Here is a 24833-nt window from a genome sequence, read left to right on the forward strand (position 1 = left end):
TGAATGAATGAATACTTCAGAAATTTAAAAAAATCACAAAAAAGAAAAAAAAACCCTCCTTAGTCACATTTCTTCAAAGCAGCAAGGCCTAGTCAAAAAGAGCATAACGCTGGAAGTTGGGAGACCTGGGTTCTAATCCTAGCTCTAACACTCACTTGCTCTGTGTCCTTGGGCAACTCATCTAATTTCTCTGTGTCCATGTCCTTATTTTGTAGCACAGGGATTCAGTACCTGTTCTTCCTCCTATCTTTGATTGATTACTTAGACTGTTCAGTCCTGTGTGACAGGGACTGTGTGTCATTTGATTGTATTGAATCTACCCCAGTGTATAGTACAGAGAAATCACTTAACAAATACTATTATTATTATTCTGTGTGGTTGCCATATACCAACTGCATAGGGAGAAGATTCATTCATTCATCAATTGTATTTATTGAGCACTTACTGTGTGCAGGGTACTGTACTAAGTGCTTGGAAAGTACAACACAGCAATAGAGACAATCTCTGCCCACAATGGACTCAGTCTAGAGGGGCCATCTAGAAGATGGGCCATCACCACCATGGGATTGGCATTGAGCAGTGATGCCATTAGCTTTTGGGCAACAGAGACAGCCGTAATTAGCTCATGCCATCCCTTGGAGTCAGAACTGGACCAGAGGTGGAATGGAGATACTGATTCACATTTTTGTCTTCTGCTGGCAGGCTGTAGCTACCGAGTTTTAGGGCCTCACTGGCTCTTCTCACCCCTGGCCTGGAGTCCTGTAAAGACAAGCCATCATCTTTCCACTTTTTCTCCCCTTTCCCTTTCCTTTCCTTCCTCTCTCCTCCTTCCTCATTTTCCCTCCCACTCTCTTGATGCTCAGAACTGCCACTGTCCACTTCAGTGCTCAAAACCACAAGTTGGCACCCCAGTCTTCTATCTCTAATTGGTTACCCCCTTTGGTCACCCCTCACCTTAGCTTCCCCCTAAAACTGAAATCTAAAAAGCTTTTTTACTTCATCTTTTAAAGTTTTTAGAGAAAAAGGAAATTGGGCTTGGACAGGCATCGGACGAAGCACGTGGACACACAGACTCAGAGAGGGAGAGAGCGCAGTTGTTTATTTTTCACTCATTCTCTGACACTTTCTGTTCTTGGCTCCACTCCTTCTTCTAGCACTTGTTTAACATGAGTGGGGAGAGGAGAAGGGGAAGAGAGGAGGAAGTGAAGTGGCCTCAGCTGCCAAAGTGTGTGGGTGATTGCTTAGATTGCTGTTTTAAGATGAACCTTATTTAGTGCTAAAAATAGCCATTTAAATCCTGCCTTAGTTTGGGAGCAATAAGGAAGTATTCTGGATAGATGGGATTGAAATTCGGGTATTTGTTCTGTTGGGCAAGATCTCTCCCCCTCCTTTTCCCACTTTGCAAAGTGTTGATTATTATAGTGATAATAAACAGTCTCAAGAAGGCCCTACAGAAATCTCACTGAAAGAAAGATATTTATGAGTTGCCACCTTATCACTTTGCTTTTTTTCCCCAAAGGCTCATTTGGGAAACCATAGCAAAAATCTGTAAATACGAGGTGTTGCAGTCAACAAGAATGGAGCCATTATGTTTACTAATTTATAAAATCCATGGTCTTGTGTTGTAATAGGGTGGTTATTCAATAGGCTAAATGCTCTCATACCACAAACCCCCCAGTCCTGAATCATTGCCACAGTCAGTTTCCTCTGCTACTGTACTTTGTGCAACTGAGCAGTGTTGGCAGAAATCTAAGTACCAGGCTGGATTCTGCCACTTCACATTCCCCTCAACTGCTATAACTGTCTCTGTTTCTGTTCAGCAGTGCTTCTATACCTCCCTCATCAACTCCCATGCCTGCAGCATCACCCACTATTCAAAAGCCTCCAATGTAGCCATGGTCTCCCTCCCTAACCCACTCAGTGGTATTTACTGAATGCGTATTATCTGCAGAGGTGGAGGTGGGGCATTCTGGGAGAGATGTGTCCATGGTGCTGCTGTGGGTTGGAGATGACTTGACAGCATAAGACAAGGCAGTTATCTGCAGAACACTGCACAGTTGGGAAGTTTATGATAGAGGGGTAAATTAGGCACAGTCCCTGGTCTATATAGGTGCTCACAATAAAGCGACAGACACATGAGGAAAGATCAAAATGATAAAAACATGAAAGTCAAATAAGAAAATAGGGACCACAATAAAAATAGTAAGAGCTAAGGTAAGTTATAAATAAAATAGTAACCGAAAAGCCAACAGATGAGAATTTCTCCAAGTTACCACCTCATTGCTCTCCTACCCCACCTCTTCTTTATCCTTTTCAGCTTTCTCTCTAGAGGAGGTTTCCTACTTCTTTCAAAATTTACCCTTCTAACTTTGCCTCAACGCTAAACCCCATCACATGTTAAAAATACTTGTTCGCACTCTCTTGATGCACAAACCCATGCTTTCAACTCTGTGCTTCTTCTGCTCCTGTACTTGAACTGCACAGTACTGCTGGCAGAAATCCAGATACCAGGCTGACCTCATCCCATCTCAAATTCACCCTCACCTGCTTCAATTCTGCCCACTTCTCCATCCTTATCGATTCCCATGCCCATTGCTCATGCCAACTATTTTGGACTTTTAACTCCATCCTCAACCCCCCCGCTCCCCCACCTCCCCCATCTCTTGTTCATGATGACCTGACCATATATTTTACTGATAAAATTGAAACCATAAGATGTGGTTTTCCTAAAATTTCTCCTGCTCTTCTCCAGTCCCACCCTCCTCCTGCACCCTTGTCAACTCTCCAGTCCTTCACAGCAGTATCTCAAGAGGAGATCTCCTGCCTCCGCTCAAAATCCACCCCTTCCATGACTGCCATCCTCAAATACTTACTTTCCAATGGATCCTTCCCCACTGCTTTCAAACAAGCCAGTATATCACCTACCCTGAAAAAAAACCTTCCCTTGACCCCATGGCTCCCTCCAGTTATTTTTCCCATCTCCCTTTTTACCATTCCTTGCCAAACTCCTTGAGTGAATTGTCTCCACCCACTGTCTCTACTTCCTCTCTTTCAATTCTCTCCTTGACCCGCTGTAATCTGGCGTTTGCCTGCTTCACTCCACAGAAATTGTCCTCTTTAAGGTCACCAATGACCCCCACTCTATACTAATCCTCCTACTCTCTCAGCTGCTTTTGACACCGTGGACCACCTCCTCCTGGAAACATTATTTAACCTTGGCTTCACTGACCCTGTCCTTTCCTTGTTAATCGTAATAATGATAACAATAACTGCGGTATTTTGTAAGTGCTCACTATTGCCATCCACTGTACTAAATGCTGCGGTGGATACAAGCAAATTGGGTTGGACACAGTCCCTGTCCCTTGTGGGGCTAACGGTCTCAATCCCCATTTTACAGATGAGGTAACTGAGGCACAGTGAAGTGACTTGCCCAAGGTCACACAGCAGACAAGTGGCAGAGCCAGAATTAGAACCCATGACCTTCTTACTCCCAGGCCCATGCTCTATCCACTGCACCATGCTGCTTCTATTCTTGTTCTCCTTGTATCTGTAAGCACAGTAAGTGGTACCTGTGTACTAAGCCCTCAATGAGTACTAAATAAGTGTTCAATAAATGTACTACCATTTCTTCCTGAAATGTTACTCAGTACAGGTCCGTTCCTCTCCTCAAAAACCAATGTCTGCCCATCTACCTGTGCATCAAACAAAAACTCCTTGCCACTGGTTTCAAGATACTCCACCAGCTTTCCCTATCTCACATATCAGTTCTTTTTACCCATTAGATCCCAGCTCACACTCTTCATTACTTCTAAGATCATCTAACCATACCTCACTCTTGTTGCCAACCCCTTGCTCACGCTGTTTCCCTGGCCTGGAACTCCCAGTTCCTTCAACTCCTCAAGACGGCAGCTCTGCTCATTTTAAAAATCTTTCCAAGATCCCACCTCCTCCAGGAAATTTTCCCTAATTAACTCCCCAGATATCATATTCTGCCAACCCACAGACCACCATAGCACTTATGTCTCTGTGCCCATTTTTAGCACTCATTCATGAGTCCATATTATATGGAATCTGACATACATCATCATTCATATACTTCATCTTTACCTAGTCTTCCTGCTAGTAGTTTTCTCATCGTCTCTCCTGTGCCTACTACTTGAAAAAACATTTGTGTCCATCTGCCTCCCCTATTAGATTATAAACTCCTCGAGGCAGGGAAAGCGTGTTTGCTTTGTGCTCAATGTGCCTAGCACAGTGTTGTTCTCAATAAATACCACTGAGAATTTGAATACTAGGCCATAAGATACTTCATCTCTTTATAGTCTCCTCTCCTAATAATTAGATTTTTTAGTCTATTTTCCAGTGTATAGATTTTCTTTACATAATGTGCTGATGGAAGCAATATGTATTCCCTAGTACTTAAATTTATGGCAGTGCTGCTATTACAGCTGCATTACATTCCTTGCACAGCTAAATTAATTTTACCTTGGCAGAGTCTATTTTACAAGAGCTTATTCAGGATCTGGCTATAGTTGAACTCTGGTGAAAACAGAAACAATTTGCATTCTGGGTTTTCACTATTACAGATTGGTAGGTGAAAGAACTTTTGAATGACCAAAGACCCAATGTATGACATGAACACTTCCTGGCTGTTCTCTATTTGTGTGTTGGGGGGCGGGGGAAACAACCCCAAGTTCTCTATTTGAATCGAATGCCACAGAAACCAAACATATGAGTCGTACTGGGAGATCACCCGTGGAAAGGGAACCTCTTGTAAAAATAAGTATTCATGTGAAATCCAGGTCAGAGATGCTTTCCTCAAGTAAACATCTCTGCTCCTAAATCCAGATTTTTACAGTCATCAGGAGCTCAGCTCTGCTGGCAGCAGTTCAGGACACCAGCTTGATTGAATTGATTCTGCCAATGTTAGAAAGTCTGGTTGTGAAATAATTTTGTCAGTCCCTTTTCAGATTGTAAAAGGCAATGATGTAAGCAGAGTGCTGAGAAGCATTGATAGGCCATTCCAAATCTTGGCTTCAGTAGCACCTTTTGTTACTCTTGTGATTTTTTTATTTCCTAGTGAAATCTTTTTTATTTTGAAGATTTTAAAGCTTTTCTGTGAAACCCCTATGCTCCTTTGAATCCCTGTGGGAATTATACCTTGGTTGATTAGTCAAATCATTTGTATTCCTTAGATTATATCCTACTGTAAATGGGTCTAATTCACATTTGGGTGAAACAGATCCAGTGACCTTGGCTCTTTCATATATTTGACTTTATTGGGAAGTAATAATTACATCCACCTCATTGTGGGCAGGGAACATGTCTGCCAACTCTGTTGTAATCTCCCAAGGGCCTAGTATAGTGCTCTGCATGAAGTAAGCATTCAATAAATACCATTAAGAAGCAGCATGGCCTAGTGGAAGGAGCATGGGCCTGGGAGTCAGAGGACCTGGGTTCTAATGCTGGCTCTGGCACTTTCTTGCTGAGTGACCTTGGGCAAGTTACTTAACTTCTCTGGGCCTCAGTTACCTCAACTGTAAAATGGAAATTCAATATCTGTTTCCCTTCCTAGACTGTGAGCCCCATGTAGGTCAGGGATGGTGTCCAACCTAATTAAACTGGACCTACCCCAGTGCTTAGATCAGTGTTTGACCCATAGTAAGCACTTAACAAATGCCATAAAAAGATGATGATGTTCCACCTATTTATAGTGATTAGTGAAAAATCAAAGATGCATTTAGCAAACATCAATGAGCGGCAGAAGGATACTGAGCTAAAACATCAAAAATTAAGACAAACATCCTCAGGCAAAAACAGACAGTATCTGAAAGATATTTTTGTTTTCACTGGTGAATTTAGCCAGTGCTCATTGAGTCCTATTGATAATTCCTTCCCAGAGATGGGGTCGGAGACCACTAAGATACCAGAAATGCTGTGAGTGGCTCAGGAAAAAAACAGTTCTATAAATTGAAGAGATTGTCATGAATAATTGTATAATGGCATCAGATGCTATTAAACTGAAATAAATGGAAATTCTGTATGTACATACTTCAGTTCTGTTATTGTTATTCAGTTATAACTATCCAGGGCCTTAATTCTTTACATAAATTATGAAATGATTTTATTTTAGAACCTTTTGACAATATCTGTGCAGATATAAATTTCAGTTTAAAAACAGTACCAGCTGCTGCTGTTAATAGGATGTATTTGCAATTTGTGCATCCTTTTGAGTTTTACTCTTTATTTTAATTCTCTCAACTTCTACACTCCAAATTGAGGACTTTTTTAAAAATAGAAAGGCAGAAAGAAATTACAGAATAACTTTGGTTTCACTGATACTGTCATACTTATTTTAAGTTACCTGGGGTGGAGAGTTACAAGAGGTCCAAGTTTACACTTGTAATTACACTGTAATTTCCAGTTTAACATTTCAATTTAAATACACATCACCATGACCATTTCCCAATTTGAGTTTAGTTGGTGGTACTCATTATTAAATCAAGTATGGAGCATATGGGGACTATGCAGCACATTAAATACTTGAACTCTAAAAAAAAAACCACAATTCTGACGCAGCTTCCATCTTTACTGCAATTTGATATCACATGACATCTGTAACTGACAAATCACTCCAGGAAAAGACATTTCAGTAGTGTGGAGACTGAAGTATTGGTGAAAGAATAGTTTCCATTTAATTTGAGGGGGGAAAAAATAAAGAAAAACTGTGTTCTACATTACAGTTGTGTGGATTAACATTCTATAACAGGTTCTTTCACAGAAAATATTGGCACAAGACACTTTTCCCTAAATTGGACTAAAAATTGTGCTAAGCAGGATGCATGTAGGAACATACATTCAACCCTGGTAAAAGCATAGCTTCTCATATGTTTTTCTATATTCATATGTTTTTCTCCCCCTCATCCCCCCGCCCTAGCTCCTTCCCCTCCCCACAGCACCTGTATATATGTATATATGTTTGTATGTATTTATTACTCTATTTTACTTGTACATATCTATTCTATTTATTTTATTTTGTTAATATGTTTGGTTTTGTTCTCTGTCTCCCCCTTCTAGACTGTGAGCCCACTGTTGGGTAGGGACTGTCTATATGTTGCCAACTTGTACTTCCCAAGTGCTTAGTACAGTGCTCTGCACAAAGTAAGCGCTCAATAAATAAGATTGATCTATTCTCAGTTGTGCTAGAACTGATTATACAGGCACCCTGCTTTTCCACCACCTCCTTCCTGCTGGCCACCTGTTGACAATTTGACTGTTGCTTAGCCCCTTCTGTGGAAAAGGAAAGGAGGAGATACCTAAACCTGACTTTTTTGAGTATTGTTAACATCTATAGTGAGAGATTTGGTTGTGGAGGAGTTTCTTGGATTATCTGTGAATTTCAGTTTTCCACAATATTCCCTGTTTTCGTTGATAGGAATAGCAAGATTTAATGATCAGCTACTTCCTCCCAAGTGTGCATTCTTATTTATATAGCCCTAAATGTCTAGCCATCTTTCATATTTGAAGGTGGTGCTACCGATGGGGAGATGCTATACATATATGCGAAGGAGACTGACAAAAGACCGAAATATCCTTCTGCCTTACATGTAAAAGATAGATCTTCCCTGCACTAATGGATTTATCCCTTAAAAGGTCTTCCTCTGTTTTCAAGCTTGCCTCTTGGTATCCTATTTTAGCAATCCCTCTCCTGTTTGTTACCTGCTAAGATTGTTTGAGATTCTGATTCACTATGATATTGTATGCTGACCTTAGAGAACCAAGTTAATTTGTGTTTGTTTGAATACATTTTGAATGATTTTTATCTGCTACAGAATCCGCTCTTTACGCTTGCTCTTAGAGGTTATGTACCCCTCAACACCCCCAAAATTGTATACGTCTGCTTTTTTAGGAAGGAAATCCACTCCAGCGCAAGTTGACAGATATTTTCAGTGGTGATTTATGACTCATTTCATAATATGATGCATGTTGATCATTACTGCTTAATGTATTTCAATGAAATGTTTTGGTTTTTACTTAAACTTTTAGTAGTAGTCATTGTTTTAAGCTCTTACTGTGTGCAGAAGACTACTAAGAGCTAGGAAAGAGTATGTAGGTGGGAATTACAGACTCTGTTCCTTGAGAGGCTCACAATTTAAACTGATTGTATCAATTGTAGAATTACATGTGACAAATTTTGTATAGATCCTTAGGGGTTGAAAGAAATTACGCAAGGCCAAAAAGGTATCAGGAAGCTGGAAAGGAAGAATTTAATGGAAATTGAATTCCACAATTCCAGGGAATTCTACAATTCCCTGGACTGATATATTCAGACAATCTGTAAACAGCGCTGCTATGACACTGGTAATTGTGGGAGGGGGCCAGATAAATTGGAAGGGTGGTCAGATAGATTAAAAAGGGATCAATTGTCAATCAGCCATAGCTATATGAGGGTGGAATCTCACAAAATATTTTCATGTCTGCCTCCCCCATTAGAGGGTAATCTCCTTGTGAGCTGTGAATCAATGGTATTTATTGAATGCTTACCATATGCAGAGTACTGTACTAAGTGCTTGGAAAGAGTACCATATAACAGTTGGTAGGCACATTCCCTGCCCACACTGACCTTACAATCTAGAGGGTGAACGTGTCTCAGGGTTTTGTTGTACCGTCCCAAGTGCTTAGTACAGTGCATTGCACACAATGGGTGCTCATTAAATACCCTTACTACTATCTCCACCAGTCAAATCATATTTGAATACTAAAGATAGCTTTATTACTATCGGAGTAAAGTGTATAACTTTCATCAACTAAATTTCATTGATAGCCACAGATGAAGGATGCTACTCTGATGGAAACCTGATCAAATTGATGTGACCATTACCCATAAATGTTTTAATTCTCTTCCAAGTGACCTGGATTAATAGTCTTGCATTTCTGCTAGTATAGACTTCTTTGAGATGGGTAGAGTTACTCTGTAGAATGTCAGTCAAAATCATGCCAGAAAATGACATGACAGCATGTAGAGATAGCATCTTGGATACAGTAGTCAATCCATCCATATTTATGGATGTGGATGAATTTGTGACTTTCCATATCCGCTACATAGGTGAGTAATTTGAGATGATTTTGATTTAGGGCTAAGTCTTAGGGTAATAGTTTACAATGAGGATATTTAGGTAGGTTTCATGAGCTAAAAAAAAAAAGCCTATGTAGGACATAGGGGAGCATGATATTTGAAACTTTTTAAAGAATCTCTTACGGTAAACTTGTCTTGTGCTGTTGAGTCTTCTCTGACCCATAGCGATGCCATGGACATATCCCTTCCAGAACACCCCAACTTCATCTGCAATCATTCTGGTAATGAATCCATAGAGTATTGTTGGTAAAAAAAAAAAAAAAAAAAAAAACAAAACGGAAGTGGTTTACCACTTCCTCTTTCCACGCAGTTAAGTTGAGTCTCTGCCCTCAACTCTCTCCCATGCTGCTGCTGTTGGCCAATACAGCGAGAAGCAGTGTGGGTCAATGGAAAGAGCCTGGGCTTGGGAGTCAGAGGTCATGGGTTCTAATCCCGGCTCTGCCACTTGTCAGCTGTGACTTTGGGCAAGTCACTTCACTTCTCTGTGCTTCAGTTTCCTCATCTGTAAAATGGGAATGAAGACTGTGAGCCCCAAGTGGGACAACCTGATCACCTTGTATCCCCCCAGCACTTAGAACAGTGCTTCTCACATAGTAAGTGCTTAACAAATGCCATTATTATTATTATTATTCTTGTTACAGGTGAGTTTTGACTTGTAGCAGATTGCCTTCCACTCGCTAGCCACTGCCCAAGCTAGGAATGGAATGGGTATGCCTCTGCTTGACTCTCCCTCCCGTAGTCGAGGCTGGTAGAGTACTGGAAACTCTCCAGGTGCACCTCTGAGAGGGGAGGAAAACCTGTACGTAGTCAAATAATTTCTTTACCCAGAAAATGTCTAAAATAATTACTTTTTATTTATGATCCTGAGAGGAAATCGGACTTTTTACTGAGCTAAAGCAGCAGTATATTCCCAGTGCTATAGATTAGTTTGAGAACTCTGGCTGGGATTTTTAATACCTAGGTGCTCTATGTGGGCCATGTTTCAGTGAGAAAATACTGCCTTCCTCAGCCACACAAAGCATCGTGCATATTTTATCTTGTTTGTCCTCACACAATATTGTAATGAGGTATGTCAGGGTCCCCTCCTCAAAAATCTCCAGTGGCTACCAATCAATCTGCGCATCAGGCAGAAACTCCTCACCCTGGGCTTCAAGGCTCTCCATCACCTCGCCCCCTCCTACCTCATCTCCCTTCTCTCCTTCTACAGCCCAGCCCGCACCCTCCGCTCCTCCGCCGCTAATCTCCTCACCGTACCTCGTTCTCGCCTGTTCCGCCATCGACCCCCGGCCCACATCATCCCCCGGGCCTGGAATGCCCTCCCTCTGCCCATCCACCAAGCTAGCTCTCTTCCTCCCTTCAAGGCCCTACTGAAAGCTCACCTCCTCCAGGAGGCCTTCCCAGATTGAGCCCCTTCCTTTCTCTCCCCCTCGTCCCCCTCTCCATCCCCCCCATCTTACCTCCTTCCCTTCCCTACAGCACCTGTATATGTTTGTACATATTTATTACTCTATTTATTTATTTATTTTACTTGTACATATCTATTCTATTTTATTTTGTTAGTATGTTTGGTTTTGTTCTCTGTCTCCCCCTTTTAGACTGTGAGCCCACTGTTGGGTAGGGACTGTCTCTATATGTTGCCAATTTGTACTTCCCAAGCGCTTAGTACAGTGCTCTGCACACAGTAAGCGCTCAATAAATACGATTGATGATGATGATTTTACCGATGGAGAAATGGAGGGAGGCCCAAAGAGGTCACGAAGGGAGTCAGAGAAAGACCTGAGACTAAGAATACAGCTCTCGGTCCAGCATTCTATCCTAATTGGTAATGGTGTTTTCGACGTTTAAGCATCCAATCGTGCCCCTGTGTTTGAGAGGCCAGTAGGCAGAGCTTGCCACTTGGGAGTGAACCCATGACTCTCATCGTAATAGACAGCTCTCATGCATGAGTTTGATTGGAGTTTGGTGTGGGAGTAGAATGCACAGAGACAGTGCTAGAAGACTGCCCTGTTGTTTTCCTCATCCACTCTTGAAAATGTATTACTTGAATTTTACTGGGAGGTTTTTTTTTTTTTTAATGAGCCTTAGTAGGAGGAGGCAGTAGGGAGGAAGACCAGGATGTGAGCCAGAATCTCGAAGTCAAGTCATTCTCTCTTGGCTATCAGAGATGATGCTTTCTGCTTTGAATGTATATCATATGCATATAGACATCTATCTTAAAGCTATCATTCATTGTAAGTTCCAACACAACTTCCTTGGAATGGCATAGACACTGACAGACACAGAAGCACATTTAGGAAATAGCTTAAAAACTGGATGGCTTTCTATCTGGCATCCCAGCTCCACCACTTGTCAGCTGTGTGACTTTGGGCAAGTCACTGAACTTTTCTGTGCCTCAGTGATCTCATCTGTAAAATGGAGCTTAAGACTGTGAGCCCCACGTGGGGCAACCTGATAACTTTGTATCTACCCCAGCACTTAGAGCAGTGCTTGGTGCATAGTAAGCGCGTAACAAAAAAAAACATAGTTGGCAATCTTTCAAGTAGACATTCATTCTAAGGATGAATAATAAAAAGATTAAAAGAAAGAACTAAAGGACAGTCATTAGGAATGAAAATGGTGAAAACTAAACCTTCAGGTCTGATCCAGTGTGTGTGTGTGTGTGTGTGTGTGTGTGTGTGTGTATTAATTCTTTTCAATCAATCATATTTCCCGAGCGCTTACTTTGTACAGAGCACTGTACTAAACTCTTGGGAGAGTACAATAAAACAGTATAACAGTTAGCAGACCCATTCCCTGCCCACAGTGAGTTTGCAGTCTAAAGAGGGGGTCAATGACTGTAGCAGGGCAGTACTTTAGAATACTAGCCTCAGAATCTGAATAAAAGGTGTGGGAACATGAAACTGGTCGAGAGAGAGAAGGAAGTTATGCCAATATGGAAACTCTAGGAGAGCTGACCAGAGAGAGCCTGAGGGGCTTGGAGAAGAGGAGGTTTCACTCAGTAGGGTCTCCCAATCTTCCTGTCACTCCTCCTTTAAACTCCTGTGTTTCATCTTTCTCCCCAGCTCTTCTGTCAGCCTTTGTGGGAAATGATAGACATCTATCATTCAGAAACTCCTGATACTTGTGCAGGCATTTCTATTAATCAATATCCATACTCGGCTAATATAGTAGAAAATAGCCAAGTAGTTTGAAACAGCTGTTTGTCTTCCTTACCAGCTAAGATCCTGCCCTAAGATTCTTTAGTAGACTTCAGCAACAACTGTAGAAGATGAGGTGTATAGTTATAGCACCCAAATTTCCTTGACTACTAATTTCCTGAGATAGTTTTATGAAAAGTCAATGTTGTGGAACCAATGTATTGCCAGTCTCTAGGGGATATTTTGTCTTCAAATCTCTGGGCTGGCACAGAAACTATATTTGAAAGGTTACACTTTTCACCAGTCTCATTATGAAAAGTCATCAACATCCATCTGGATGTCTGCCCGCCATCTAAAACTCAACCTGTCCAAGACTGAACTCCTTATCTTCCCTCCCAAACCCTGCCCTCTCCCTGACTTTCCCATCACTGTTGACACCACTACCATCCTTCCCATCTCACAAGTCCGTAACCTTGGTGTCACCCTCGACTCCTCTCTCTCGTTCACCCCTCACATCCAATCTGTCACCAAAACCTGCCAGTCTCACCTCCGCAACATTGCCAAGATCCGCCCTTTCCTCTCTGTCCAAACCGCTACCCTGCTTGTTCAATCTCTCATCCTATACTGACTGGATTACTGCTTCAGCCTCCTCGCCGATCTCCCATCCTTCTGTCTCTTCCCACTTCAATCCATACTTCACGCCGCTGCCCGGATCGTCTTTGTGCAGAAACACTCTAGGCATGTTACTCCCCTCTTCAAAAATCTCCAGTGGCTACCAATCAACCTACGCATCTGGCAAAAACTCCTCACCCTTGGCTTCAAGGCTCTCCATCACCTCGCCCCCTCCTACCTCACCTCCCTTCTCTCCTACAGCCCAGCCCACACCCTGCGCTCCTCTGCCGCTAATCTCCTCACCGTGCCTTGTTCTCGCCTGTCTCGCCGTCGACCCCCAGCCCAAGTCATTCCCCGGCCTGGAATGCCCTCCCTCCGCACATCCACCAAGCTAGCTTTCTTCCTCCCTTCAAAGCCCTACTGAGAGCTCACCTCCTCCAGGAGGCCTTTCCAGACCGAGCCCCCTCTTTCCTCTCCCCCTTTTCCCCCTCCCCATTCCCCCCGGCGTTACCTCCTCCCCCTCCCCACAGCACCTGTATATATGTTTGTACGTATTTATTACTCTATTTTATTTGTACATATTTATTCTATTTATCTTATTTTGTTAATATGTTTTGTTTTGTTGTCTGTCTCACCCTTCTAGACTGTGAGCCCACTGTTGGGTAGGGACCGTCTCTATATGTTGCCAATTTGTGCTTCCCAAGCGCTTAGTACAGTGCTCTGCACACAGTAAGCGCTCAATAAATACGATTGAATGAATGAATCAACAAATTGTTTGATGTTTACAATGAGGTTTTTTTTGTCTTTATATTTAAAGAAATATTCAACCAATACCCTAATCCTCCGTATCTCGATTTAGTGCAGGCTCTCGGCCCTTGGATCAGAAAAGTAATGATATTGAATGTCTAATAATACTTTATAGAGCACTTTTATTTTTCCAAAGTACTTTCACATTAGTGATCTCACTTTTATTTCAACATCCCTGTAAGGGAGGAATTGACAGATACTTTTTTTTAAATCTTTAAATTGGTGGTAAATGAGTCTCAGAAAGGGCAAGTGACTTACCTAAGCTCACACAGCAGATAGTGGCAGAGCTGGGGCAAGAATCTAGGTTTCCTGACTCCCGGGCCAGTGTTCTAAACACTGGATCACACTATCTCTGATCTGTTGAGACATGCTATAAAAATACATAAAATTCAAGGAAAACTTGAACTGTGCTTGCCAGCTGAAGGAAATAAGATTTTTCACTTGTTTTAAAGATTTCATAAGCACTGTCATTTTCAAGCATATCACTGAAGAAATCTGATCCAATTAAACTAGACTATAATCTACTTGAAATTTGCTCTTGAGAAGTTTTAAAAATAATGTGGAATTCTTACTGATCTGGAGAAAAATAGTATAGGGATATGATACAAAAGCATGCACCTCAAAAATGTGATGGTGTGGCAAGTAGCTTTAATGGAGGAGCAAGAGGAGGACAAAGATGAGGAAAAGGAGGAGTAGAGGAGGAAAATAAGACACCAAAAGCAGTGTGTTTGGCAATCGCTGAGAGGGAAGGTGACATCCAGGATAGGCTGAGAAGCGGAAGGAAGGCAGGGGAAGAAGGTAACAGCGGCGAGACTCTAGACCACTGAATGAGGATGAATTCATTGATTGATGATGATGATGATGACGACTCCAATTTCCTTATCTCATTTGAGGAATGTAAGAAAAAACAGAGGTTTGGGCCACGACCCTCGGGAGACACGAGGTATGGTTGTGTTGCAGCCTCAAAGCTGGCTCAGCTTGGCTTGGCTTGGTTGGGTTGGGCTCAGCGTGGCTTGACTCGGCTCGGCTGCCGGCCAGGCTCGGCTCAAAACCAAACAGCCGAGCCCCTCCTCCATGCTGCTCCCTGGCGGGGTGGGGATCCCCGGAAAGTTTGCAGGGGAGGCCGAAAGGATAGCCCTGGAACCCTGACCACAGAAGGGATCACAATACCTACTGGTTTGGCTTTGTTCTCTGTCTCCCCCTTCTAGACTGTGAACCTCTTGTTTGGTAGGGATTGTCTCCATCTGTTAACAAATTGTACTTCCCAAGTGCTTAGTCCAGTGCTCTGCACACAGTGAGCGCTCAATCAATATGATTCAATGAATGAATGAATGGTATGTTTTACCATAGACTTACATGTTATTAAATGGACTCGGTTCCAGAACCCGTGGAAAAATAAGAAATTCCCATATGTGCAATGCTACTATTCTCTGTTAAAAGCAATTCAAAGCATAACATCACATTTTAAATAAGGAGTTGTAATATGATTATTAGTCTTTGCAGGAGGCGAAGTTGAAGCTTGCTTTGCTCACAGAAGTAGTGGATTTTCAGTCTTATTAAAACATATGTCCAATTTAGGTTAAACAGCATGGCCTTATCATAAAGCACCTTGTAGCGGCTAAATTTTTCTGAACATCTTTGCACACCTTGGAATTCCTCTCGCTATCAGGGTCATCTTCAATCATTTTAAAATTCATCTTTTTTCTTCTCCTCTTCTCTTTTCTCCTCCTCTTCTTCTTTCTCCTCCTCCTCCTCCCCTGCCACTGGAGAGCGGGGCTGTCTCTCTTTCATGTGAAAACAGCACATAATCAGGGTGAGGAAGAAGGGTGAAGATTTTAACCAGGTTCACATTCTTTTCTACTGCTTTCAGGTAGAGCAGAGAAGTTGGCTTCCACTCAGTCAGTCATATTTATTGAGCACTTACTGCGTGCAGAGCACTGTACCAAACGATTGGGAGAGTACAGTATAACAGTAGAACATACACTTTCCCTGCCCACAACAAACTTACAGTCCAGAGACAGACATGAATATGAATAAATAAATTACAGTTATGTACATAAGTGCTGTGGGGCCTTGCGGGGAGAGGAGGATGAATAAAGGGAGCAAGTCAGCGTGATGCAAAAGGGAATGGGAGCAGAAAGTAGGGCTTAGTCAGGAAGGCCTCTTGGAGGAGATATGCCTTCAATAAGGCTTTGAAGTGGGGGGAGAGTAATTGACTGTCGGGTATGAGGAGGGAGGGCATTTCAGGCCAGAGGCAGTCTGTTTTAGTGGAGGGATGGGGAAGTGGGGTGGAGAGGGAATTGAATTCTTTGCAGCAGATGGACATAATGTTGGGTGGGGCTTTTGGATCCATTTCTACGTCAGCAGTTAGTGCAGGACATTTCTGGATTTTACATACTGTGGTTGTTTGGAGCCAGTACCACACCTGTACAATTGTAGCAATATCAGAGCTTGCTGAGAAAGTCCCATGCAGGGAATTGAAATGAGTGTCAATTGATGTTTGTATGGTTTAATAGTTTGTTTTATTTCAGGGAGAAACAAAGCCTGAGTGCAAAATTGGATTAAAAAATACATCAGCCTTGAAAGCACCCCGATTTCTCTGAAATCAAATTTTAGTTGTTGTTTGTCAAACTTTTAAGAATAGAAGCATTTATTGTGCTTGTATTTGGAGAGTAATTCAACAGTTACATGTTTATAAATTTCAATTGAACCTGAAGAATATTTCTTCAATAGGAAACTATAAAGACTCACTCTTTTTTTTTTCCTTTTCTTTAAAACCTCTTCCCTGCAGTTGATCTCATCTTATACGTTTCTTAATGCTATAAAATAACAAACCAGAAGTTTCTCTCGTTGAAGTTCTTTGGGTTTACTTCAAAGCCGGAGAGTAAGATACTCCAGTTGCTACTACTACCTCATTATTTTAAATGATTAAATGTCTATACCTAACAGTTGGAAAGAAATACACTCATAACTAGCACATGTCAGGAGAGAGAACTTCTGGGGTCTCTTGATGGTTCAGGAAATGAGTCCATCAGTGAAATTTCACAAAAGGTCATCTCAATTTAGTGCAGAATTTGTATCAGTCAGGGTGCAGAAAATCCAGGACCTATGCCACTGCTGAGTGAAACTGTTCAACTGGGATGCTTGAGGGCAGAGTAGAGGTTAGTGAAAGGTGGATTTGAAGAGAAAATGTACGTCCATTTTTGGCCCAATAGGTTTCCACTGACAGCTCCTGACCTCAGACCTGCTCAGTCCTGTTGTGGCTCTCCACAGAAAGGTCCTAGAGCAGGAGCCCTGGCATGCCCCAGCACAAATTAAGCACTGTTTCAGCTTAAAACCAGGCCATTAAAAGGTACTAAATTAAAATGCACAGACCAAGCTGCATATAGCACAGTAATTCTGAAACACGGAGATAGAGCTATCAGCAAACTGTGATGTAACGCTTCGAGGGGGCCACCCAAAGTTGCAAAAATGCATCCGGTTACGGAAAAACGAAGCTTAAAGAGGTAGAGTCAGAGCTGATGCTTCTGCATTTGTAACTCCACTTGGGGCCATAATTTTCCTTCTTGGGTCACACAAGTTCTTCTTGAAGAGAAAGCAGAAAACACCCTCTGGGTCCCATGCTCATTAGAATAGTCTGCTTCTGATGACCCGAATGAAGCTCAATGACAAATTTTAGGACGTTTAGGAGTGGTTGAATGGCCAAGAATCAGGAAATTATCTTGCATGAGTGTTTTTCTTGATAGTCAGATCCATCCCAAGTTAAGCATAATGAGTAGAGTGAGCAACACATCTGTTCATGTGGTAAATGACTTGATCTAATTGGGGAATTTGATCTTAGAGTTCTATAAACTGGGAAAGATTAATCTTTTAGGATGATTCCAAGGCAATATTCCAGGGATAGCATCTTCCTATTTGTTGAGGACTTATAGAGCTGCAGTATTAGATTCTTGGAGAGGGTACAGAGAAAAAGTAGTTAGAGATTACTCTGACCACAGGCTTCTCACCATCTCGGGAGGAGGACAACCAAAGAAACAACAGTTCAAAATGATAGATGTTACATTATCTGCAGTTAAATCATCATCATCATCAATCGTATTTATTGAACGCTTACTGTGTACAGAGCACTGTACTAAGCGCTTGGGAAGTGCAAGTTGGCAACATATAGAGACAGTCCCTACCCAACAGTGGGCTCACAGTCTAAAAGGGGGAGACAGAGAACAAAACCAAACATACTAACAAAATAAAATAAATAGAATAGATATGTACAAGTAAAATAAATAAATAGAGTAATAAATATGTACAAACATATTTACATATATACAGGTGCTGTGGGGAAGGGAAGGAGGTAAGATGGGGGGATGACGAGGGGGAGAGGAAGGAAGGGGCTCAGTCTGGGAAGGCCTCCTGGAGGAGGTGAGCTCTCAGTTGCCTGGCATGATCCCTCAACCACAGTGAACCTCCTCCTCTTGCACGTTCAGAACCCACTATTCTGACGTTAATCAAGATAAAAGGCGTGCTTCACCATACATCCACCCCTGGCTCCACCATTTGCCTGCTGTGTGACCTTGGGCAAGTCACCTCACTCCTCTGTGGCTGCTTTCTCATCTGTAAAAATGGGGATTCAGTAACTGTTGTCTCTCCTACTTAGACTTTGAGTCCCATGTGAAACAGGGACTGTGTCTGGCTGATTATATTGTGTCTATCCCAGTGCTTAGAATGTAAGAAAGTCCACAATTATTATTATTATTAGAAGGGACAAAGCCTGGACGCCACCCAGTGTTACTGTGTGGCCTGGTGGATAGAGCGCGTGCCTGGGAGTCAGAAGGATCCGGGTTCTAATGCTGGCTCCACCATTTGTTAACTGTGTGACCTTGGGTAAGTCATTTCACTTCCACTATGCCTCAGTTACCTCATCTGTAAAAGGAGATTGTCTGTGAGCCCTATGTGGGACAGGGACTGTGTGTAATCTGATCAGTTTATATATACCTCATATATATGCCCTCCCTCTGCCCATCTGCCAAGCTAGCTCTCTCCCTCCCTTCAAGGCCCTACTGAGAGCTCACCTCCTCCAGGAGGCCTTCCCAGACTGAGCCCCTTCCTTCCTCTCCCCCTTGTCCCCCTCTTCATCCCCCCGTCTTACCTCCTTCCCTTCCCCACAGCACCTGTATATATGTATATATGTTTGTACATATTTATTACTCTATTTTACTTGTACATATCTATTCTATTTATTTTATTTTGTTAATATGTTATGTTTTGTTCTCTGTCTCCCCCTTCTAGACTGTGAGCCCACTGTTGGGTAGGGACCGTCTCTGTGTGTTGCCAACTTGTGCTTCCCAAGCACTTAGTACAGTGCTCTGCACACAGTAAGAGCTCAATAAATATGATTGATTGCAGTGGCAGGGGATGTGGGCCATAGGTGTCCACTCCACAGAGGCCATGGGGATGGTTACCCCCTCAGCTTTTTGAGCTAGACTTCCAGTTTGACTCATCCCAGCTCTCCAGTTCGACCTGAGAATTTCCAGTCACGACTGAAAAGACCCAAGATGGTGACTTTCTGGCCTGTTAGCTCTTCGAAGCCTGTTCCCTACCTGAAGTCCCTGTCCCCGTTTTACCCCCACACTCAAAATGAAAAGCACAGCTGCCTCAAAGCATCTAGGGATGTGGCAGGTGGAGGTCTTTCTCCCCTCTAGGCTCAGGAGAACACTTTGCTTTCCCTGCAGTGTGGCCTAGTGGATAGAGCACGGGCCTGGGAGTCAGAAGGACCTGGGTTCCAATCTTGGCTCTGCCACTTGTCTGCTGTGGGACCTTGGGCAATCTGCTTCACTTCTCTGGGCCTCAGTTACCTCATCTGTAAAATGGGAATGATGACTGTGGGCCTCAAGTGGGATATGAACTTTGTCCAACCCGATTACCTTGTATCTATCCCAGGGCTTAGAACAGTGCCTGGCACATATTACTTAAAAATACCATAAAAATAGATGATAACCGGGGGTAAGTATTACCTTTTTGTGGCCTAATGGTTTCCTAACCAATGCTGGCTATATGGAAATTTAAGTATGTCTAGTTTCTAGAAAGCCTACTGCTGTTTAGTTTGGGGTTCCTGCTGAAGGCTACCCTATTATTTTTTTTAAACTTTCCACTGTCTAAAAATCATTTTTCTATAATTTTGGAAACTTGTGTTTTCAGGACTATTACATTGGTGTTTACAAGGTTAAACTAGAACAGAAATGTATATCCTCAAGGCAGCAACTGAATATTCATAGCATTCAATGAGATGGTCTCTGGGATGTCTTTTAATGAATTATTCTATGGTTTCACTGCTAAATTAACTAGATGACAGTTTGGAAACTATCCCTGACTTTTCAATGTAGTTTGTAAGTTTAGGTGTCCCAGAGAACCATAGATTTATTACACGGGAGGCAGGCAGGGACACAGTCAAGTATACAGACCTGCTTGCGAAAAGGGCAGAAATGGGGAAGGGTTAAGGGCAGGTGGGTGCATTCACTGTGACTTGACAAGCTCTGTCCTGGAAGGCCCAGTAATGAAATGATTAGGGTGTTAAAATGAACTTGGAGGGCTGAACATTATGCCAAGTGCATAACATATTTCCCTTCAGGATTATATTTCGTTAGATTTGAAGAAATTCAGATGACTACATCAGCATTGAGTTTAGCTCATTGAGTCGTCTAACATTAACCTCTGTGATTCGAGAGGAGGAGACATTTTATCAGTTTTGTGTGGAAGAAAAACTGATGTAATATTAGCATTTTCAGCAGTGTTATGTTAAAGGAAATAAGACTCTGCTCATGGTATTGATCTGCAAGGAGATATTATATTGAATAATATTCCTAAAAATCTCTAGTGTTTACCCTAGATTTAAAACTTAATCTCAGTACTGAAGATTTCAGCCTAATAACATTTGGACTTTTGAAAAAAATATAGGCATTTGATCTTCCTTCAAGATTTTTCTAGCCAGACAGAGAGATGTGACTGTCCAAATTTCCTTTCAGTATTACAGTCCTTGTTGCCTAGTTCTAGAAATGGGTCTCAATGACTATAGCTCTCCTCATCAAGTGGACACGCCTGATTATTGGATTCAAGTCTCCTCCTTAGCACTCTACTCTCTTCTCCTGCTACACCCTAGTTTGCACTCTGCCTTCCATCCAAGCTAACCTCCTAGCTATACCTCCTTTTCAACTCCTTCACCTGTGACCCATTATCCATGCTCTTTCTCCTGCATGGACTTTTCCTCCGATCTGCAAATCCACCAAACCATGTTCTTCTTCACCTTCAAACTCCTCTTCAAAACACACATGTTTTCTTAATGTAGAATTTCACAGAAAGTGACAAGAACGAAGGGTCCTTAACATTTTCAATAAAATGGGTATGGTATTAAACTATTAAATCTGAGAAAAGGAAAAGCAGAACAATTTTAAAAGCAATATTCAAAGTTATTGTTCAAATGAAGCATATAAATATATTTAGAAGTATTGCAAAATAAATTTGCTTTCATGTTGGGAGAAAAGAGCATCTTTACTACTTTGGAGAAGACAGTTTTCAATTTCAATTGCAGAGTATTAATGGACACCATTCATTTCTTTAGCGTTGATTGGTGTTTCTCCATTTACAATAGCTTTTCACAGTAGACTAATTTACAGTCCTTGATTTCAAACTCAAGACTCGGCATTAACTTTGATAAGAGTACTGATTTTTCTCTTAGAAACATGGATGAGAGCATCATTATTTTAATTAAGTACCTATTAATCATCTCAGTCAGTTTAGGAAATTGAGACCCAATGAGAGAACATGCAAAAATGTGTGGTTGCTTTGAAGCTGGTTGTGGTATTTGAAGTTAGGAAATAAACGGAACTGTATTTACTCAATGTTCAGTATTTTAATGTAAAATGGGTATAGTCCCTAAGTATTTGCATTAGAACTTAAATGGAAAAAGAGCTTAACTACCTCCAAACCACCAAGATGACTGAATATTAAAGCTCCCTGTGAAGGCCCTGTAAGGAGCCTCACAGCAATATTACAAAGAACCCCAGTGGAAACATGACTGAGCATTTCTCTGTGATATTTTCTACCAGGCAAACCATTAAGACACTAAGCATGACTAATCAAAGCCACCAAGACTAGTTCAGTGAAAATGACCTGGAAATTAGAGGATTACCTGCATCAAAAGAACCGATGGCTCTCCCGGCATTTACGGCTTACTGGATAGAGCATGGGCCTGGGAGTCAGAAGGACCTTGATTTTAATCCCTGCTCATCTGCTGTGTGATCTTGGGCAAGTCACTTCACTTCTCTGTGCCTCAGTTATCTCTTTGTAAAATGGAGATTGACTGAGCCCCATGTGGGACAGGGACTGTGTCCAACTTGATTAGCTTGTATCTACCCCAGTGCTTAGTATAATGCCTGGCACATAGTAAGTGCTTAACAAATACCATTTGAAAAAAAAAAAACAAACCCTGACAAAAGGGATGTTGATGGAAACCTACATTGGGGAATATGCAACAGGTGGTGTGATGTGAAAGCTGAAGAGAGCCAAGGACTTCCACACATCATTCATTCAATTGTATTTATTGAGCGCTTACTGAGTGCAGAGCACTGTACTAAATGCTTGGACAGTACAATTCAGCAACACAGACAATCCCTACCCAACAACAGGTTCACAGTCTAGGAGGGGGAGACAGACAACAAAACAAATACACATCAGTAGCATCAAAATAGAAAATTAGAATTATAGCTATAAAAACATCATTAATAAAATAGAATAATAAATATGTACAAGTATACCCAAGGGCGGGGAAAGGGGTAGAGCAGAGGGAGGGAGTAGGGGCAATGGGGAGGGGAGGAGGAGCAGAGGAAAAGGGGGGGCTCAGTCTGGGAAGGCCTCCTGGAGGAGGTGAGCTCTGAGTAGGGCTTTGAAGGTGGGGGGAAGTGAGCTAGTTTGGCAGATGTGAGGAGGGAAGTCATTCCAGGCCAGAGGTAGGATGTGGGCCAGGGGTCGACGGCAGGACAGGCGAGAATGAGGCACAGTGAGGAGGTTAGTGGCAGAGGAGCGGAATGTGCAGGCTGGGCTGTAGAAGGAGAGAAGGGAGGTGAGGTAGGAGGGGGCAAGATGATGGAGAGCTTTGAAGCCAACAGTCAGGAGTTTTGCTTCATGCGAAGGTTGATAGGCAACCACTGGAGATTTTTGAGGGGGGTGACATGCCCAGAGTGTTTCTGTACGAAGATAATCCGGGCAGCAGAGTGAAGTATAGACTGAAGCGGGGAGAGACAGTTTAGTCTTATACAGACTATCATAGAATCCCTGAAGAGTGATGTTAACTCTACCTTCATCACATATGAGAAAACAATCCTGTGGAGTGGGCAATAATATTTCAACATTGTCTTGAATATACCACCTATGATGAAAGATGAGGCCCAGCAAAGCATAGAAAATTAGCACATGAGAAGCAGCGTAGCCTAGTGAATAGGGGCCTGGGAGTCACAGGATCTGGGTTCTAGTCCTGGCTCTATCATTTGTCTGCTGTGTGATCTTGGGCAAGTCATTTTACTTCTCTGAGTCTCTGTTACTTCATCTGTAAGATGAGGACTAAGATTGTGAGCCCCATATGAGACAGGGACTGTGTCCAACCCCATTATCTTGAATCCATCCCTGTGCTTAGTACAGTGCCTGGCACACAGTAAATGCTTAGCAAATACCATAAAGGGCACTTATTTACTACAGCATTTATGTACTTACTTAGAATCCTACTCCATATTAATGCATATTCAACTATTCAACTTGATTACTGCAAACCATTTAATTTTTGTCTCCCCATTTAGAGTGTAAAGCTTCTTTGGGGCAGAGAATGTTTCATTTGTTTGGTTAATCCTTCCCAAGCATTTGTGTTCCCAGTGGGTACACAATAAAGTCTATTTCTAGTAGTAATGCTTCCGAAACCTCCTGACCTGTGTGGAAATGGCACTTACGATCACTATTGTAACCTCCCCAGCACTTAGAACAGTGCTTTGCACATAGCACTTAACAAATACCATTATTATTATTATTATTATCATTATTATTGAGAAAGTCATTGCTGCTGTCTGCTGCCATGGACATTTAGACTTTTAGATGGTGAGTCACCCCAGTGCTATGGACTTGTAGTCTGAAGAAAACCAAGGTAATGCATTAGCCTGAAATACTCTGAGCCCTACGTGGGACAGGGACTATGTCCGGCCTAATTCACTTGCATCTACCCCAGAGCTTTACCAGCCTGTGATACATAGTAAGTGCTTAACAAATACCATTAAAAAAAATAAAGGGAAACCTTGCCCCCAAACAAGGCTATTTAATCAATCATTTGTATTTACTGAGCATTTAGTGTGTACTAAGCACCTGGGAGAGTACGATAGAACAGTGTAACAGAGTTGGTAGACATATTCCCAGCCCACAACAAGCTTACAGTCTAGAAGGGATGATAGTTCATTAGTAACCCAGAATTGAAAGCTGTCCTAAAGTACTGTTATCTAGGCTGTCTAGACCAGTGATGCAGTGATCATCAGAGAAGTAGAAAAATTACATCAAGAAAGCCAGCATGTCCATCAGGAGACTGCATGACAGCAACGTGGCATCAATCAATCAATCGTATTGAGCGCTTACTATGTGCAGAGCACTGTACTAAGCGCTTGGGAAGTACAAGTTGGCAACATATAGAGACAGTCCCTACCCAACAGTGGGCTCACAGTCTAAAAGGCATCAGAGGAGCAGTGTGTTCTAGTGAAAAGAGTATGGGCCTGGGAGTCAGAGGATGTGGGTTCTAATCCTGGCTCCACCACTTGTCTGCTGCATGACCTTGGGCTAGTCACTTCACTTCTCTGTGCCTGTTACCTCATCTGTAAAATGGAGATTGACTGTGAGCCCCTTGTGGGACAGGGCCTGTGTTCAACCTGATTACCGTGTACCTACCCCAGTGCTTAGAACAGTGCTTGGCACATAGTAAGTGCTTATCAAATACCACTATCATATTATTATTATCATCATCATTATTATTATTATCATATTATCAAATACGATTGAATGAATCAGGCTTCAAGCTGAACTAAAGGTCTACAGAACTTTCTATGTGGTTGTAAGACCTGGGTTCA

General features: G+C 42.1%; 1 protein-coding gene and 1 non-coding gene across 2 annotated transcripts in view; one reads left to right on the forward strand and one right to left on the reverse strand.

Annotated features, from left to right (window-relative positions):
- CAMK4 (calcium/calmodulin dependent protein kinase IV) overlaps positions 1–24833 on the forward strand; it is a 241572-nt gene that overhangs the window by 65978 nt on the left and 150761 nt on the right. The gene's annotated exons all lie outside the window — the stretch shown is intronic.
- LOC119949025 lies at positions 9788–9925 on the reverse strand. The gene has a single exon (XR_005457123.1). It is a non-coding gene; the product is annotated as a small nucleolar RNA SNORA7 (small nucleolar RNA).

This window comes from Tachyglossus aculeatus, chromosome X3 (genome assembly GCF_015852505.1).
Source record: "Tachyglossus aculeatus isolate mTacAcu1 chromosome X3, mTacAcu1.pri, whole genome shotgun sequence".
NCBI lineage: Eukaryota > Metazoa > Chordata > Mammalia > Monotremata > Tachyglossidae > Tachyglossus > Tachyglossus aculeatus.